Source organism: Tachypleus tridentatus, chromosome 1 (assembly GCF_004210375.1).
Source record: "Tachypleus tridentatus isolate NWPU-2018 chromosome 1, ASM421037v1, whole genome shotgun sequence".
Lineage (NCBI taxonomy): Eukaryota > Metazoa > Arthropoda > Merostomata > Xiphosura > Limulidae > Tachypleus > Tachypleus tridentatus.
In genome coordinates this window covers 68,104,287-68,111,900 of record NC_134825.1, presented here as the reverse complement: position 1 = coordinate 68,111,900, position 7,614 = coordinate 68,104,287, and the positions used below count along the sequence as shown (strand labels likewise).

The window sequence follows — 7,614 nt, the reverse complement described above, 5'->3', positions numbered from 1 at the left end:
AATTAATGGTTTGTCGTGTTGGTGACTTTTCTGTTGTTTGCATTTTAGATTTTCTAGTTTTTTTGTGGCAGATCTTTTTGTATTTGTCATTCCCAGTGGTCATTTGGTTTATGTTTCGTTGTATAAGTCCGCAAATCTCTGGTTTCATGCAGCATGCCAGTTGAAGTTCTAGGTTCATTTTTTTGTTAATGTAAGTCATATAGTTTTTATATAATAACATAATTCCTCTGTTAACATCATGGTTGTTTTATCTTTTCTAATTGCCATATATTTTCATATTTTAAATCTATTGTTATGATAAATCAGGGTTTCACTTAGAATAATAATATCAGGGCTAATTTCTATTATTATGTCTACGCTTTCGTGTTTCTTGGAAGTAAGTGAGCCTAGAATTGTGAACTTATGTTTTTAGTAAGCATTTAGTGATTGTTGTAATTAGTTGTGGTATGTATTTTCTTGCAGCGCTTATGAATAGATCAAAGCAGTTTTTAGTTTGGGATAGATTTGTGTATTCTGTAATGAAATCTGTAAAGATGTTTTATTTACATTTACTATTAAACTTGTTTCGTCGTTTGTGCTCTCTTTTATTGTATGAATGTTGTTCTCTTGGGTGTTTGTTTTGTCTGTGTTTTGTTAAGTTGTTGTGTATTGTTTACTGTTTTCGTTGAGTTTTGTTGTTCTTTTGTTTGTCATTTTGTTGTGTGATGTTTTCCTTCAGCTTTTGTGCATTTGTCATTGTATGTCTTTTGTAGCAGTGTGTGTTTGTTGTGCAGTTTTATTACTTATATCGTTTGGAATTTGTTTTGTTGTTTTATTTCATAGATACGCTGTTTTATTTTCTTGTACAAGTGGCAAACTTTGTAGTTTGCTGTGTGTGTTTCTAGGTAGTTGCAACAATTAGGAATTACTTACTATTTTTTACAGACAAATATATGGTACTTACCGCCATGTATACAGCACCTCGGTGTTGCTAAACGTGCCGCTGATACGTGACCATATCTTTGTCAATCGTTGCATTGTATAACTACAATTGCTGGTCTTTTCAATTGCTCTACTTGAAAATTTTGGTACCACAGAGTTAATACCGATGTTTATTAGGTCCAGAATGTTGTAATTTTTTCTGTGTCTACTCTTATTAAGTTTGTTTGTTTGTTTGTTTGGGATATTATTCTTTCGACTTTACTGTAAGGTATATTTTGATCCTGTAGTGCCTGTTGTGTGTCTTCTATGTTAATTGCGTAGTGCACCCAACGAATTACGATTACCTTGGGCTGTGGTATGCTACCTGGTAGGTGGATATTAATGTTTCCACGTGTAAAAAGCGTCCTTCGGCCATTCTTTTAGTAGCTTTTTGAGGTCAGCAGCTCCTTTTCCACGAACAAGGACACCGCCACTGGGTAAACGCTTGTCATTGGCGATTTCCACAACTGGATTACATCGTCTGATTTCCACCGCAATTTGCGATTGGTTGTATGTGCGAGGTACACTTTGGATTATAGAAGACTTTGGGGTTGTTTAGATTTTGGTGTTATTTTTCGGACTTTATAGTATCATTTTGTGATGAATTTCGTCTTTTTGTTTTTGATACCACTAGTGTAAAACCTTGTTTTCAGTGTTTTGTTCCTCATTTTGTTAATGGATTTCGGCTATATCATTAATTGTTGTGTATCAGCATTCAAGGTGTTATTTGGGCCAGTTGGTTTGTTTTAGTATTTATAAAGGTGGAGGAAACTATCACAGTATGAGAAGTTTCTCCACTTTCTTCTTCATTTTCATAATTTTCACTGGAGTTAGTTAACAATTTTATTCTTGCTTTTCATTTTCTCCTTATATTAATATCTTTATCTTTATCAAAAGATGATAATTTTGGCCACATTACATCAGGCCATGAATGGGGTTTTATTAACTGCATTTGAAATTAAATCTGATATCTGGCCACCTAATGAACTACACTTACTTAGCTTGTTTTTCAGGCCACTGGTAGAGCATGCGTCTTGGTTTTTAGACGTCATGTTCTTTTACTAAGCGGTTGCCAGCGTCGCTCTAGGTTAGGCGACCCGCACTTTCGTCGTCCAGGTGAAGTCTTAGGCTTCCTCACGTTAAACAGGTTCTGTAACTTATTTGAGTATTTCTTAGCGATCTTTCACCCATATAAGTGTAAGTGTATATATCTCACTCAGAAGGAAGTTCTTCTTGTATTCGATAGCTCTTTAAAAACTCTCTCTTCTTCTCGCTAAAGGTCTCCTGATCTCATTATTTAAAATTGTTTATTTGTTTTGAATTTCGCGTACCTAAATTAGCAGTGTAAGACCAGAGGGAAGGCAACTAGCCATCACCAACCACGGTCAACTCTTTGGCTACTCATTTACCAATGAAGAGTGGAATTGATCTGTCACATCATAACGGCACGACCGCTGAAAGGGCGAACATGTTTGTTGTAAATGGAATGCAAACCCTTGAACCTCACATTACGATTCCACTGCCTTCATATCTGGCTTCGTCTCTGAAAGCGTTCTACTTCAAGAGTAAATACAACCAAAATTAAGATTAGCCAATTGTTTTTGTATTTATTGCTTTTCAATTTTTTATATCTTAAGGTCTTATAACCTTCAGAGCTCATAATTATGCTTGTGATTTATGGCATGAGAACCTTTTTTTACTTACTTCACAAGAACACAAATTGCAACGGCAAGCGTCCCTTGTGTGACTGGCTGGTGGACAATATATTCGTGTATTGCTTTACGAATGGCCACAACAGGTGACCCCTTCAATCGGTCTTTGCTTCATGTTCGTTGCGTTCGTCGTGACATCTTACACACGCGCGCGTGTGTGTTTTTCGTATAGCAAAGCCACAAAAGGCTATCTGCTCAGCCCACCGAGGGGAATCGAACCCCTGATTTTTGCGTTGTAAATCCGGTGACATACCGCTGTATTAGCGGGGGTTTTACACACGCATCATCGAAATAAAAGTGTTCAGCAAGGAAAAAGTCGATGGTAAAATTCTAAGAAAATGAATTATTTTATAGACATTCCGATCAGGGTGCGATAATTTCTAATGAAGAAATATGTTTATAAAAATAATAACCACATGTAATAAAAGTAATATTCTAGAATAAGTAAATATAGAATTTTGATATCTTTGTGATATCATTTATAATCTGAGATAGTTACAGTTACTAAGTAGTAAAATAATTAGGAAAAAAATTTAGTTACTGGTTGAAGTAAATTAATGAATGTTTTTCCTTAGTATAATTATATCTATAATTTAATTGGATTATCTCAAACAGCTTCTAAACGCATAAACAATTTCGTCGATTTCGATATTTTTAAACAAACGAGAGAAGGAATCCACTACTAAATTTTAATTGTTTGAATGTTAAAATACGAAATCCAACTGCGAGGATGGAACTCATAACATATGGGTTATTTGACCAACACTCTACTACTGATTTTAACAATTTATGCTTGCATTTTTAAATGTATGATTTATAGAGAATAATATTTACCTTACGTAAGTGTTAACATAATGAAGAGGCTTCTTGTACAGGTGATGCATATAACACAATGAAATAATAGTAGTATTCATATTGAATCAAAATTAATGCTTGAACACAATATCTTTAGTTTAAATATTATTTCTATTGTAACTCCTAAATCAGGAAGTAGATTCGAAGAAAGAATATTATATTGATCTTTGTTGTCCCTGTTGTGTGTAAAAAGTGTTAAGGTTTCTCTGTTTTAATTATCTTGTTAAATAATTTGTGAAAAAATTATGTATATCATAAGACTCTCACAAATAAATGTCTATAAAATGATCAGCACCTGTTTTTGCAGTTTTTAAAATGGTTTATTTTATGATATATGGCTGTACTTTTTTGATCAGATGACCACCTTCGTAAACAGATATATTTGTATGACACCATTTTCAATGATGCTTCATTAATGTTTGAAAAAATTCTTTTCATAACTGGTAGGTTGATATTTATGTGTAGAAAAATCTAAAAAATAAAATTCAAATAAATGCTTTCTTTATGCAGTGTTTGGAGAATAACAAACAGAATTGAACTATTGTGTGCGCTGCCTCCACTAGTAGCGCAGCCGAATGTATGCTTGCTTACAATAATAAAAGCGGTGTAGCTTAATGCGTAATTTCAAAAAACAACTGTTATATATCTGAACAGAGGAGAAAACAGTACAAAACCTTACTGCTGGAAATGTTGTCGAAGAGATGTTCTTAATATGTTTTTTTACGTGTGATCGTTTTAACAAAGCTAAATTAATCCACTGAACGACAAGCGAATATTTAATATACTGTATAAGATTAAAGAGAAATAATGTGTTTTTAACCGATATGTACGAGCCATCATAGCTCAGGGGTAGAGCACTGGTCTTGTAAACCAGGAGTCGTGAGTTCGAACCTCACTGGTGGCTTGTATATCTTGAACTTGACGGATGTTTTTATTTTCATTACCTGTAATTGAACAAAATAACATAATATTATTTTACGATAAATATGGGGATACATTATTTTTCATATAATTTAAATTTTCAATAAAAGCGACATTGTTATTTAAAAAATTAAACTGCGTTTTCTATGCTCCTATTAATTTTATACAGCGTGTGGAAATCAATATTTCCAAAATTGCTTGGAAAATAACCTGTTTTTGATATATCTATTATAAAATTCTAAAATTAATATAAATCACAAGTTCGACTTTACTAAAGTTGATAAATGCTGTAGACATGGAGGGAAAATAGAATTTGTTGCTCAAAAACATAATGTAGACACTACTTCCTGCCTTGTTTCTTTACTTTCTGAGAGCCCGTAGATTTGCTAATGTTATTTTTCTGGTAAGCAGTAGATTGTAAAAGTCATTTATGTTATTGGTGTTATTGTTGTTATTATTGTCTAGAAAATATGGTTTGTATAATTCTGTGTTATTTGTTACATAATTATTTACTGTATTGAAAAAATAGGCGTTCACGTCTGGGTCGTTGTGTTTTGAAAGTGTTTTGCAGTTGTTGTCTGAAGGCTTCTGGTTTTTCTTTGTCGGTGTGCGCTAATGTGTTATTTTGTTTTAATGTTGCGTATTTTCTTGTTGTGGCTTCTTTAGTGAGTCTTTTTAGGTGCGACCGAAACTTTCTAGGGTCGGTTTTTCCATTTAGTTTGCAGCAAAAGTTGTCCATTTTTCTTGTTTTAACAATATAATTTCTGGTCTCATTTTATTTCTCATACTGCTTATTTGTGTTTTTATTTCTTTGTCTCTTGTTGCCATGAACTGTCTTCTTAATTGTCTTCGTTGTTTTATGAGTGTTATTAGTTGTTTGTTTGATTTCCATGCGTTATTTTTAGTTATTTGCTGCTTTTAGTAGGCACACCGTGATTATTTGACTACAACTATCAGCTTCTTTGAAGTCGAATTTGTCTTCTTTAAAGGTTATATCTTCATCGGGGGTGAGATCGAAAGTACCATATTGGTACCATATCTACCATATTGGTAGAAGATCACTGTCAACATCTTTTCCCACGTTCAAATTTAATAACTTTGGTCTGATATTTAAGGAGGTGTCTAAGGTATCAGTTGTATTTGTAGCATACGTGGTATGCGTAGGTTCACTGTCGTTTATTAGGGCGATGGTATTTCATCAATGAATTGCAATAGGTGTCATCCATTTGTATTTGTGGATTTATGTCAAAGTTTTTATGTTTACTATTTAGATCACATATTACAATTGTATTTTGGTTGTGGGAAAGATGTTGTGGAATAGGTTTATGTCAATACATTCGGTTGGTGATATATTTACTATAAAATTCTTAAATTAATATAAATCCCTAGTTTGACTTTACTAAAATTGATAAACGCTGTATATATGGAGTGAAAATAGAAGTTTTTTGTTCGAAAACATAATGTAAACACCACTTCCAGCCTTGTTTCTTTACTTTCTTAGAGCACCTAGTTTTTGGCTGGAAAATACAATATTTCCATTTGGATTCACCGTTTTTCTTATTTTCATTATTTATTTATTTTTTTATAATTTTATGTTAATTATCGCTCTCAGATCGGAATGTCTATAAAGATAATTCATATTCTGAGGTATATTAGAACCGACTTCTTTTCTTGCGGAAAACTTTTATTCCGGTTACGCGTGGATAAAAGAACAGGAGACGAACTCTACGAAAATACACCAAAGACTACCTGAAGGGGTCACCTGTTCTTACCACTCGTACAACTGTACATTAATGTGTTGTCTACCAGCCAATCATTAGAAACTAAAATGTCACATAAAGGACACTTACCGTTGCAATTTGTACTGTTGTGACATCAGTAAAAAAGTTGCTCATGCCATGAATCATTAACATAATTACGTACTCTGAAGTTTATAAGTTAACCTTGAGACATATAAATTTGAAAAGCAATAAATAAAAACAATTTGCTGCTGTTAATTTTTGTTTTATTTAGTCTTGAAGCAGAAAACTTTCAGAGGCGTGGTCAGGTGGTTAATGCTCTCGGATCGTAATGTAAGGTTTCGTGCTCGAATCTCTGTGATATCAAACATGCTTTCTCTTTGAACAGTGGGGCTGTTATAATGTGATAGGTCTATCCCACTACTCATTGGTAAAAGAGTAGCCCAAAAGTTGGCGGTGGGTGATGAAGACTAGTTGCCTTTCATCTGGTCTTTCACTCCTAAATTAATGTCGGCTAGCGCAAGTAGCCCTCGTGTGGCTTTGCGCGAAATTCACAACAAGCAAACAATTCTAAGCAATGAGATCAGGAGACCTTCAGTGAGAATAAGCAAGAAGAATGGAGAGTTTTTAAAGACCACTTGAATATACAGTAAAAAACTTTTATCCCTTCTTCTGAGTGAGATATATACACGTATATGGGTGAAAGAGCACTAAAAATACTCAAATACAGAAACTGTTAAACGCGAGGAAGTCTAAGACTTCACTTGGACAACGAAAGTGCCGGTCGCCTAAACTGGAGCGATGGCGACAACCACTTAGTAGGAAAAGAACATGACATCTAGAAACCAAGACAATTAAGAAGACAGCTCATGACAACAAGAGACAAAGAAATAAAAACACAAATAAGCAGTATGAGAAATAAAATCAGACCAGAAATTATATTGTAAAAAGAAGAAAAATCGGATAACATCTGCTCCCAACTAAACGAAAAAAAACCGATCCTAGAAAGTTTCGGTCGCACCTATAAAGGCTCACCAAAGAAGCCACAACAAGAAAATACCCAACACTAGAATAAAATAACACATTAGCGCACACAAACAAAGAAAAGCAGAAGCCTCCAGACAACAACTACAAAACACTTTCAAAACAAAACGACCCAGACGTGAACACCTATTTTACAACAGAGTAAACAGTCATGTAACAAATAACACAGAATTATACAAACCATATTTCCCAATCAATATTAACAACGATAACATCACAACATAAATGACTATAATAATCTACTGCTTCTTAAAATTTACATTAACATAACTCAAACAAGATTCAATTAAGAATTCAAGTTTCAAATCACCAGAAAAGGACGGCATACAAGAAATTCTCTTCAAGAAAGGCACTTGAAATATTTTGATCATCTATTAGAAATT

The 7,614-nt window shown here is 33.5% G+C and overlaps 1 non-coding gene across 1 annotated transcript; it reads left to right on the top strand.

Moving 5' to 3' along the window:
• Positions 1 to 4,359: 4,359 nt before the first annotated feature.
• Positions 4,360 to 4,431, top strand: TRNAT-UGU (transfer RNA threonine (anticodon UGU)). The gene has a single exon. It is a non-coding gene; the product is annotated as a tRNA-Thr (tRNA).
• Positions 4,432 to 7,614: the final 3,183 nt, after the last annotated feature.